The sequence below is a fragment of the Triticum aestivum genome, chromosome 4D (assembly GCF_018294505.1).
Source record: "Triticum aestivum cultivar Chinese Spring chromosome 4D, IWGSC CS RefSeq v2.1, whole genome shotgun sequence".
Classification (NCBI taxonomy): domain Eukaryota; kingdom Viridiplantae; phylum Streptophyta; class Magnoliopsida; order Poales; family Poaceae; genus Triticum; species Triticum aestivum.
Genome location: NC_057805.1, coordinates 381,883,336 through 381,895,989, shown reverse-complemented (window position 1 = coordinate 381,895,989; position 12,654 = coordinate 381,883,336).

Genomic DNA, 12,654 nt, shown 5'->3' with positions numbered 1-12,654 from the left:
GGCTTAGCTGTAGTCTCGTACTCGCCTAAGTTTTAAAAATCCTACTGAGTGATGAGCAACCCTCTCACTCGGGGGCTTAGCTGCAGTCTCGTACTCGCCTAAGTTGTAAAAATCCTACCGAGTGATGAGCAACCCTCTCACTCGGGGGCTTAGCTGCAGTCTCGTACTCGCCTAAGTTGTAAAAATCCTACCGAGTGATGAGCAACCCTCTCACTCGGGGGCTTAGCTGCAGTCTCATACTCGCCTAAGTTTTAAAAACACACTCCGAGTAAAGAGCAATCCTCTCCCTCGAAGACTTTGCCACACGCTCCGTCTTGATCCGCAAGGATGATGAGGTACAGGTCGTCCGCGACCTTCTCCTCAGAGTTGCACCATAAGTACAATGTACGCTCCATCTCGATCCGCAAGGATGATGAGGTGCATGTCGTCCGCTACCTTCTCCTCAGAGCTATGCTATAAGTACAATGTACGCTCCATCTCGATCCGCAAGGACAGAGAGGTGCAGGTCGTTTGCGACCTTCTCTTCAGAGCTGCATCACATGTACAAAAGACTGTTTCGAGTGAAGAAACAAGTTCCACTCGGAGACAAAGGCAAGCATATTCAAGGAAAATCCCAATTCAGATAAATCCCACGAGGTTCCGAACCGCATATAAAAGTACAAGGGCATCAGGCCCGAAGGAGTTTAACGGTTACAAAATCACTCGGCATTCCGAGGCAAATTTAATCAGAGCATAAAGTTTGTTCACTCCGCTGGAGGAGGACTGGCAGGCTCGACAAACTCATCCAAGTCGATCCCGTCCGCAATACGGGTGGCTGCTTCGATGAAGGTCTCCATGAAGGACTGGAAATCAAGCTTCTTGGTATTGGCTACCTTGAGCGCTGCTAGTTTATCTTCCTTGGCCTCCTTGCAGTGGACCCGAACCAGAGACAGAGCCATGTGAGCACCACACCGAGCGGATGACTTCTTCCATTCTTGCACTCGACCAGGGATCTCATTAAGTCGAGTCATCAGAGACTCGAGATCATTCTGAAATGTCACCCTTGGCCAGAGCGCCGTGTCAATCCGCGACACCGCCACCTTCAATCGCGCCAGGTAATCCATGGCGCTGGCAAGACGGGATTCCAGTCGGAGCACGTTCATGGCAGTTTCATCCTTAACAGGGGAGTTGATGGGGTTTAAGTCCGTCTCAATGCGCCCAGTCTCTTCCTCGAAGTTTTGACAGAATTCTGCACACACAGTGAAGTGGTGAGTCGACGGCTGTATCACGAGTCGACAAAATGCAAATCAGTCAGACGAGGAAGGGTACCTTCAAGCATAAGGAACAGTTTCTTGGCAAGCCATCCCAGATAAGAATCCAGCTTGTCCTTCTTCTTAGTGAGATCTCCAACTTTGTCAGTCAAAGTCACCTTGTCTTTCTTCAGCTGCACGACTTCCTTGTTGGCCTCACCAACGGCAGTCTTCAGTTTGGCGTTTTCTTCTTCTAACTTACCGACTGAAGCCAGCTTCTTGTCGGCAAGTTCGGTTTTTTCCCGCGCCATCTTCTGAGCTGTAGCAAGGTCAAGGTCCTTTTGCTCCAGTGCCTGCTTCATTTTCTCTAAAGAAATAACATTCTTCAGACGAGCTTGGAGTTGTCTGTTTTCACTACGCACATCTGCTCGAGTAGTGCCACTCGGTTCAATGAATGAAAAAGAAAGATGACAAAGCAAACAGTCGACAAGTCATTACCTCCCATGGCAGTTGCTTCATCATGTGCCTTCTTCAAATTATCCTTGGCTAGTGTCAGGTCGAGATTGAGTTGGATCTGTTTCTTCTGCAAATCAGCAAACTGACCCTCGAAGTCCCAAGATTTCTGCAGTCAATGAATAAGGCATGTCAACCGACTGAGACAAAGATCAATTGCTTCCGAGCGAAAAAGATACAAGTTCAAGTCATTACCGCAAAAAGACTTCTAAGACTACTGCTGAATCAAACATTCAACAGTAGTCTCGGGGACTACACCTAGTGGGTGCACTTGGCGTGCCCCCACTGGTTCTGCCTTCCACTCGACGTGGTTCAAAAAAAACAAAAAGAAGTGTGGCAATACTTGTTCTCAGACCACCGCCGACTGCCCACAGTCGACCGCGGTCTCGGGGACTACACCCAGTGGATGCACTTGGCGTGCCCCCACTGGTCCGGATCCTACTCGACACGACCTGTCTAAACCGAGTGGAAGAACTATAAAGAGATATTTTTTATAAAGACCTCCGCCGAATCAAACATTCGACGGCGGTCTCGGGGACTACACCCAGTGGGTGCACTCTGCGTGCCCCCACTGATTCAAAGATACTCTCGACACAACATGGTCGGCTCAAGTGGAAAAATTTCTCAGCAAAAGTTGAAAACACCCAGTGGGTGTACAGATGCAAGATGCAGACTCTTGATAGATGCACATTATGAATCCACAACACTCATCCATGGACATCTTACGGATAATAAAGCAGCAGTTTTCAAGTAGCATATCCTAACAGAACAAGCGTCAAGCTAAAGATCAGTCGAAAGTCAACTAACCCGGACATTAGCCTGGAGAGCCGAGCTGGCGTCATAAGCAGCTTGGCAGGCATCACGCACCACCTTCATTTGCTCCATCATAAGGCTCGCCTTGTGTATTGCCTCCTTCGCGGCACTTACTGGGTCCTCTGGGACAGGATGGACAGCAAAGAGTGAAGCTGGTGGAATAGTCGAAGTTGTCACAGGATTTGAGGCATGAGGTTGTGGGGATAAAGCATGAACTTGGACAGTCGACGACGAAGGGCGTTCCATTGTCACGGGATCAGCAAAAGTAACAGAGGCTCGATTGAGGTCTCCGGACTGCTGGATCACTGGCTCTAGTACTGGCGTCATTTCGGGAGCCCTGTTGGCTGGCGCCCTCCTGCCTGAGGTCCTGCCCCTCCTTCCCGTGGGCTTCTGAGGCACATCGTCATCATTGTCTGGAAGTTCAATAACATTCTGCGAAGCTGCACTTCAAGAGTTCAGTCGACCATGTAAACTAATGGACAGACAAGATGTCAGGGGTCATACCTGCTTTAGAAGTGGCGGTGTCCTCCATCTCTTCATCATCGTCATCCTTGTAAACCGAAGTCCCAGAAGTCGCAACACTACAAGTTTCAGAGTTCACTCGGTCAAGATGAAGAATGAGTCGATTGAAATATGGAGGTTTCCAAACAAAGCAGAAGTAAAGAGGCAAAACGAAGTACTTACGCTGAAGCGACGGGAACATCCACCTTGATCCTAGGCAGGGCCTTCCGAGGCTTTGCAGGGGCAACTTTGGGCTGCTTTGGCACCTTTTCAGTCGGTTCGGGAGAAGACGTCCGGGTGCGTTTCGATGCTTGCTTGCTCGGAGCGACCACTTTGCCCCGCACGCTTGCCAGGTCGTGCTTCTCCTTAGAGCGTCTTTCAGAATGAGGTGGAGAGTCGACTTCTTCACCAGTGCTTGAGTCTTCACTCTCTTCCCCATCCTCGTCATCGGATTTCCAGCCGGCGCTGTCACCGCCGCTCGCTTCTCCTTCATGGTCTTGCTCCCCATTGGGCATCGAGTACATCTCGGTATAGATTTGCGAAGCAAAGAATTGAACAAGTATTAGTCAGAATCAAAGACATTTGCAAATTAGAACAAAAGGCACTCGGATGTGAAGGTCAAGCCTTGTCTGGTGCGTTGGAGGAGTCGAGTGGTTGAATTCTCCTGGACCCCCTGGGGTTGTACTTGTTTCCAGTGATGCCTTGCAGCCACTGCCCCACCGTCTCCTCGGTGACTTCCTCCGGGTGAATCCGAGTGGTGTCCTCTATGCCCGAATACATCCACATAGGATGATCACGAGCCTGGAGTGGCTGGATGCGTCGACTGAGGAACACCTCTAGCAGATCCATGCCAGTCACGCCATCACAGACTAATTGGGCTATTCGTTCAACCAGCATGTTCACCTCTGCTTTCTCTGCTAAAGTCACTTTCAATGAGGAGGGCTGCTGGACCCGCTCCATGGAGAAGGGAGGAAGACCAGTCGACTGCCCGGGAGTCGGTTGATCCTTAGAGTAAAACCAGGTCGATTGCCATCCTGTAACTGAGTCGGGAAGAGTCATAGCTGGAAAAGTACTCCTGCCTCTCATCTGAATCCCTAGACCTCCACACATCTGAATCACGTGCGTCCTCTCATCACTCGGATTAGCCTTTTTCACAGATTGGGATCAGCAAGTGAAGATGTGTTTGAAGAGACCCCAGTGCGGTCGACAACCCAGGAAATTCTCGCACATAGACACGAATGCAGCGAGGTATATGATGGTGTTGGGGGAAAAGTGATGAAGTTGAGCCCCGAAAAAATTCAAGAAACCCCGGAAAAACGGATGAGGGGGCAAAGAGAAACCGCGGTCAACATGGGTCACGAGGAGGACGCACTCACCCTCCTGCGGCTGCGGCTCGGTCTCGTTGCCCGGCAGCCTCCAAGATCCATGGGCAATTAAGCCCCCTTCAGCCAGATCCTCCAGATCGTCCTTCGAGATTGTGGACCGGATTTAGTCGCCTTGGATCCAGCCGGGCGGAAGGCCGGCCCTCGACGACGACTCCCCCCGACTCGTCTTCTTGCCCTTCGCCGCCGCCGTCACCTTCTTCGCACGCTCTAGGGCCGTCGTCTTGTCCTTCCCCATTGCAGCGAGCTACGAACGGACGGGGCGGCGACACCGAAAGTGGAGGCGAATGTGGTGAAGAAGCAGAGGAGGAAGAAGGGGAATAGTGAGCACTATGCAGAATACATCGGCCGCAACGCCTTATATAGGCCCGTTTCCGAGTGGCTGACTCGTGGGCCCAAGTGATCCTGTCAAATCCCGTAACAGTCGCGCGCTGGGCACGTGGCGAAAAAGGCGGTGCCCTCCGTCCCGCGCGCTTATCCAAATCCGTCCCGTTTACTGCGGTGCTCTCCGCCCCGCGCGCTTCTCCAAATTTTGAATCCCGTGAGATCCGGAGACGGCGGTACAACCAATCGTGCCAAAGATTTCTTACCGCTCCAACACTTGAAGAATATCAGCATGATTTCATTCGACCAAATCTGAATGGATCAAGGCGATTGCAAAAGAAGTTGAAATTTCAGTGTAATTCATCAACTTGGGTAAAATGCCTCTGAAGCACAAAAATCGTGTCGGAATCATCTTCAACCTCTTCCCCACTCGGACCCTAATCCATTCGGGGGCTAATGATGATGACATGTACCTAGGGTAGGGTAATAGGCCTGACCTAGACACCCTTCCCAAGGACACTGTCCTACGGTCAAAGGCATTCAAAGCACAACAGCACCTACCGACTGAAGTCACCTCAGAGTGCAACCCAATCGACCAACAGTTCCACTCGGATAACCCAATTCCATTCGACCAGAGTATACTCAGTCGACCACATCAGAAAACACAAGGTCACTCAGGATGGCAACGGTCAGGCGTTCACTCCGTAGTCTTAAAAGTCATTAATAGTCATTTATAGCAGGAGTTACCAGTAACGTCTCTGTCTTAACTTACATTGAACCATGTGTAACCGGGGCTGGAGGGGCCTGGCGCACTCTATATAAGCCACCCCCCTCCTCTGGCACAAGGGTTCGCACCCCCTGTAACTTCATGCATAATCCAATCGACCAAGCCTCCGGGCACCTAGACGTAGGGTTGTTTCTTCCTCTGCGAAGGGCCTGAACTCGTAAACCTTGCGTGCACAACCTCATCGTAGCTAGGATCTTGCCTCTCCATTCATACCCCCTATTCTATTGTCAGACTTACTCCCACGACAACTACCATCATCTTTCAACTTAGCTTTTTCTAGGAACACATTAAAATTCAACGGAACAACAACACGGGCCATTTATCTACAACAACATAGACATGCAAAATACTATCAGGTACTAAGTTCATGATAAATTAAAGTTCAGTTAATCATATTACTTAAGAACTCCCACTTAGATAGACATCCCTCTAATCATCTAAGTGATCACGTGATCCAAATCAACTAAACCATCTCCGATCATCACTTGAGATGGAGTAGTTTTCAATGGTGAACATCACTATGTTGATCATATCTACTATATGATTCACGCTCGACCTTTCGGTCCCAATGTTCCGAGGCCATATCTGCATATGCTAGGCTCGTCAAGTTTAATCCGAGTATTCTGCGTGTGCAAAACTGGCTTGCACCCGTTGTATGTGAACGTAGAGCTTATCACACCCGATCATCACGTGGTGTCTCGGCACGACGAACTTTCCCAACGGTGCATACTCAGGGAGAACACTTGTACCTTGAAATTTAGTGAGAGGTCATCTTATAATGCTACCGCCCAACTAAGCAAAATAAGATGCATAAAGGATAAACATCACATGCAATCAATATAAGTGATATGATATGGCCATCATCATCTTGTGCCTTTGATCTCCATCTCCAAAGCACCGTCATGATCACCATCGTCACCGGTGCGACACCTTGATCTCCATCGTAGCATCGTTTTCATCTCGCCAACTATTGCTTCTACGACTATCGCTACCGCTTAGTGATAAAGTAAAGCAATTACATGGCGATTGCATTTCATACAATAAAGCGACAACCATATGGCTCCGGCCAGTTGCCGATAACTGTGTTACAAAACATGATCATCTCATACAATAAAATATAGCATCATGTCTTGACCATATCACATCACAACATGCCCTACAAAAACAAGTTAGACGTCCTCTACTTTGTTGTTGCAAGTTTTACGTGGCTGCTATGGGCTTAGCAAGAACCGTTCTTACCTACGCATCAAAAACCACAACGATTTTTCATCAAGTGTGATGTTTTAGCCTTCAACAAGGACCGGGCGTAGCCACACTCGATTCAACTAAAGTTGGAGAAACTGACACCCGCCAGCCACCTGTGTGCGAAGCATGTCGGTAGAACCAGTCTCGCGTAAGCGTACGCGTAATGTCGGTCCGGGCCGCTTCATCCAACAATACCGCCGAATCAATGTATGACATGCTGGTAAGCAGCATGACTATTATCGCCCACAACTCATTTGTGTTCTACTCGTGCATATAACATCTACGCATAGACCTGGCTCGGATGCCACTGTCAGGAACACAGTAATTTCAAAAAAAAATCCTACGCACATGCAAGATCTATCATGGTGATGCATAGCAATGAGAGGGGAGAGTGTAGTCCACGTACCCTCGTAGACCGTAAGCGGAAGCGTTATGACAACGCGGTTGATGTAGTCGTACGTCTTCACGATCCGACCGATCTTAGCACCGAAAGTACGGCACCTCCGCGATCTGCACACGTTTGGCTTGGTGACGTCCCACGAACTCTCGATCCAGCTAAGTGTTGAGGGAGAGCTTCGTCGGCACGATGGCGTGATGACGGTGATGATGAAGCTACCGGCGCAGGGCTTCGCCTAAGCACTACGACGATATGACCGAGGTGGATTATGGTGGAGGGGGGCGCCGCACACGGCTAAGACAATGATCAACTTGTGTGTCTATGGGGTGCCCCCCTCCCCCGTATATAAAGGAGTGGAGGAGGGGGAGGGCCGGCCCTCTCTATGGCCCGCCCTAGGGGAGTCCTACTCCCACTGGGAGTAGGATTCCCCCCTTCCAAGTAGGAGTAGGAGAGGAAGGAAGGAGGAGAGAGGGAGGAAGGAAAGGGGGGCCGGCCCCCCCTCCCAATTTGGATTGGGCTTGGGGGGGGGGGGCTCCCCCTCCTAGGCTGCCTCCTCCTCTCTCCCACTAAGGCCCAATAAGGTCCATACACTCCCCGGGGGGTTCCGGTAACCTCCTGGTACTCCGGTAAATGCCCGAACTCACCCGGAACCATTCCGATGTCCAAACATAGTCATCCAATATATTAATCTTTATGTCTCGACCATTTCGAGACTCCTCGTCATGTCCGTGACCATATCCGGGACTCCGAACTACCTTCGGTACATCCAAACACATAAACTCATAATACCGATCATCACCGAGCGTTAAGCGTGAGGACCCTACGGGTTCGAGAACTATGTAGACATGACTGAGACACGTTTCCGGTCAGTAACCAATAGCGGAACCTGGATGTTCATATTGGCTCCCACATATTCTACGAAGATCTTTATCGGTCAAACCGCATAACAACATACGTTGTTCCCTTTATCATCGGTATGTTACTTGCCCGAGATTCGATCGTCGGTATCTCAATACCTAGTTCAATCTCGTTACCAGCAAGTCTCTTTACTCGTTCCGTAATGCATCATCCCGCAACTAACTCATTAGTCACATTGCTTGCAAGGCTTATAGTGATGTGCATTACCGAGAGGGCCCAGAGATACCTCTTCGACAATCTGAGTGACAAATCCTAATCTCGATCTATGCCAACTCAACAAACACCATCGGAGACACCTGTAGAGCACCTTTATAATCACCCAGTTATGTTGTGACGTTTGGTAGCATACAAAGTGTTCCTCCGGTATTCGGGAGTTGCATAATCTCATAGTCATAGGAATATGTATAAGTCATGAAGAAAGCAATAGCAACATACTAAACGATCAAGTTCTAAGCTAACGGAATGGGTCAAGTCAATCACATCATTCTCTAATGATGTGATCCCGTTAATCAAATGACAACTCATGTCTATGGCTAGGAAACTTAACCATCTTTGATTCAACGAACTAGTCAAGTAGAGGCATACTAGTGACACTCTGTTTGTCTATGTATTCACACATGTACTAAGTTTCCGGTTAATACAATTCTAGCATGAATAATAAACATTTATCATGATATAAGGAAATATAAATAACAACTTTATTATTGCCTCTAGGGCATATTTCCTTCAGGGAGTTGATACATCTCCATCGTATCTACTTTTCCTAACGCTTTTGCTCTTGTTTTGGACTCTAATTTGCATGATTTGAATGAAACTAACCCGGGCTGGCGCTGTTTTTAGCAGAACTACCATGGTGTTGTTTTTGTGCAAAAATAAAAGTTCTCAGATTGGAACGAAACTTTTTGGAGATTTATTTTAGAATAAATAAAAAATATTGGGACCAAGAACCACCGGAGGGGGTGCCCTGGGTGAGCACGATACACCAGGGCACACCACCCCCTCCAGGTGCGCCCTGGTGGGTTGTGCCCACCTCCTGGCCCCGCAGACCCTAATTCCAACTTCATAAATACCTATTTTCGGAGAAAAAATAGGGAGGAAGTTTCATCGTGTTTCACGATACGGAGCCGCCGCCACCTCTTGTTCTTCATCGGGAGGCCAGATATGCAGCCCGTTTGGGGCTCCGGAGAGGGGAATATTTGGTCTTTGTCATCACCAACCCTCCTTCATTACCAATTCCATGATGCTCCCCACCAGGTCTGAGTAATTCCTTCGTAGGCTCGCTGGTCGATGAGGAGTTGGATGAGATTCATCATGTAATCGAGTTAGTTTTGTTAGGGCTTGAACCCTAGTATCCACTATGTTATGAGATTGATGTTCTTATGACTTTGTTATGCTTAATGCTTGTCACTAGGGCCCGAGTGCCATGATTTCAAATCTGAACCGTTTATGTTTTCACCATTATATCTATGTTCTAGATCCAATCTTGCAAGTCATATTCACCTATTATGTGTTATGATTCGTAAACCCCAATGTAACGGTAATTGGGATACTTTCCGGTGATGACCGTAGTTTGAGGAGTTCATGTATTCACCATGTGTTAATGCTTTGTTCCGGTTCTCTATTAAAAGGAGGCCTTGATATCCCTTAGTTTCCTTATGGACCCCGCTGCCATGGGAGGGTAGGACCAAAGATGTCATACAAGTTCTTTCCATAAACATGTATGACTATTTACGAAAAACATGCCTACATTATATTTATGAACTGGACCTAGTTTTGTATCGCCCTAGGTTATGACTGTTATATGATGAATATCATCCAATGAATCCACCGATCCAATGCCTATGAGTTTTCCACATAGTGTTCTTACTAAGTTACTATTGCTATTGCTACTATTAAAACTGCTACAAAACTGTTATTGCAGCTACCGTTACTACTGCTATTGTCACCATTGCCATCAAAACTATCATATTACTGTGCTACTAGTCATTTTGCTACAGATATTTAATCTCCAGGTGTGGTTGAATTGACAACTCAACTGCTAATACTTGCAAATATTCTTTGGCTTCCCTTGTGTCAAATTTATAAATTTGGGTTGAATACTCTACCCTCGAAAAATGTTGCGATCCCCTATACTTGTGGGTTATCAATACACCTCGGCGATCCTCGAGATCAGAGATGAGAATATTTGTCGAACCAGTTTTCAAGACCAACGACCAAAGACGAAGAACAGTTCGAAAGAATTGAGGAGCATCCCCAACTTGAAGACCGGTTCAGGGGGCTACTGACGTTGTCCTAGACTAGGGGGTACTCACCGACCAGGTGGGTTGAGCTGAGGACCCCCATGGCGGTACACTCATGGGCCAAGTTCGGGCAGCCCATTACGCATACAAGGAAAACTACCGAAGACTTGGTGGACAGGACGAGGACTCTTCTAAACCCTAGGCCTCTGGTATGTTATATAAGCCGAGGCCAGGCTAGTCAATAGACGATCTGGTATTCATTTGAACAATCTTGTGGTAGATACATGTACTCTGTACTACACCCCATATGAATACAATGAAAAGCAGGACGTAGGGTATTATCTCTTCGAGAGAGCCCGAACCTGGGTAAAATTTTGTGTCCATGTTACCATCACTCCAAGACGTCTAGCTTAGGACCCCTACTATGAGATATGTCGGGTTTAGAACCGACACCCGATGCCTATATAAGCCGAGGGGTTTAGTCCGTAGAGGCAAGGTTTTTAGAGGTTAGAGCTCACACATACGATCTCGAGGTAGACCATCATGTACTATGTACCCCATCCATAATTAATATAACAAGAGCCGGACGTGGGGTTTTACCTCTTCGAGAGGGCCCGAACCTAGGTAAATACCGTGCCTCCTTACTTCATGTTATTATCGTGCCAAAATCACTAGCTCGGGACCCCCAACCCGAGATCCGTCAGTTTTAGCACCGACGCAGGGAGCTCGTCGAGAGATGCCTTCTTTTTTCCTATTTTCAGAGAGAGAGAGGAGTTTGGGGAGATAGAGAGGGAGAGTTTGGGGGCTATGGTTAGAGTACCAAGCAAAATATGGGTCCCTCAAATTAGGAAGGTTCCCAAAAAGGAGTTTGCGGGGTGGAAGAATCTGGGACTATGGTTGGACTTGCTTTAAGAGTCTAGGATTTTGTGGGAAGGAAAAGGGCATGTGGAGGAGATGGTTGATAATAGTGAGAGGGACGACGATAGTGCATATGGTAGATATGTAGGCGATCGCCACTGGACTATTCTTGTTGTAATTTGTCGATAATAACACTATAGTGATTAAGGAACAAACGAAAACACATTTCATGTTTCTTGGAATCATATAGTAAAGTAATAAATTTAGGCGAACGGAAATTTAGGAAACAAGTTTTTTGCCAGGTTGTTAATGAAATCTTTTGACAAGACACTCCATATGGAGATATGGGCAAAATTCATAAGTGAGATGGGGTTGCTAAGGCATTTTTGATAATTAAATTGTATTGTTGCATCTTTATACAATCTCGCATTATGAAAGTAACTTATTTTAACAATTCAAGTGTCCAATCTAAAGAAATAGTTTTGAAAGTCTGAATTTTCCAATGTTGAGAAAATTCCAATTTTACATAGCCGCGAGCCCCGAGAGAGTATAATGGTAAAAATAATAATGCAAATATGTGATTAAACTACTCAGTTGAAGGTGATGGGTACATGATTTTTTAATGTTTCATTCTTTTGGCCGTTAAAGATGATAATTTCTAGTTCTTGATTTTTTCTAGGGGAACCTTATTCTTGGAATCGAAAGTTAAATTCTTAAGGGTATTGGACAAATTTATTTTTTAGCACAAGGCTTATAAATTCTCAAATAGGACTCTACATGTAACACTCATTTCTACATTTAGGCCTTCCACTATGTATTCGGTGTCATATTACTGAAAAGCATGCCACCTATGCGTCGATGCCAGACGAAAAACTTTTGGCACCGCTATGCACACATGCCCACGTGCATAAACAAACCAATCAACCCAACTACCAGAGTCTTCCTCTCCCTCATTAAAAAAGCCTTACCAGCGTCTCCTTCAGATGGCCTTTTCCCCGCTTCCTCCGCATCCTTTGTAGACCGCAGGGCAAAAAATCCCAATCCGGTTCAAGATGGAGGTTCTGCGGCGGAGGAATTAGGCGGGTCATCACCGGACGGAGGTTGAGCGGGGCGACCTCGCAATGGAGGTTGCTGGTGTCGAGGCCCCCCTGAGGCGCGGTCGCAGGCGGGTCTAGCTCACATCGGGGGACGGAGGTCGCAGCCAGAGGGTGGTGGTCGTGCGTGGCCTGATCTCGCGACCGAAGGCAGGGCCATGCGAAGCGGGAGGCGGTAGAGCCAAGACCGGCGGCCTGCACATAGGGATGTAAATGGTACGGATAATTTCCGTTCCAAATCCGGATCCGCATCCGTTTTTAAGGATATGGTATGAACTTTCACAAATCCGACGGATACGGATGCGGATACAGATATTGGTTAACCGGATATCCGAAGAATATGGTAGCGGATA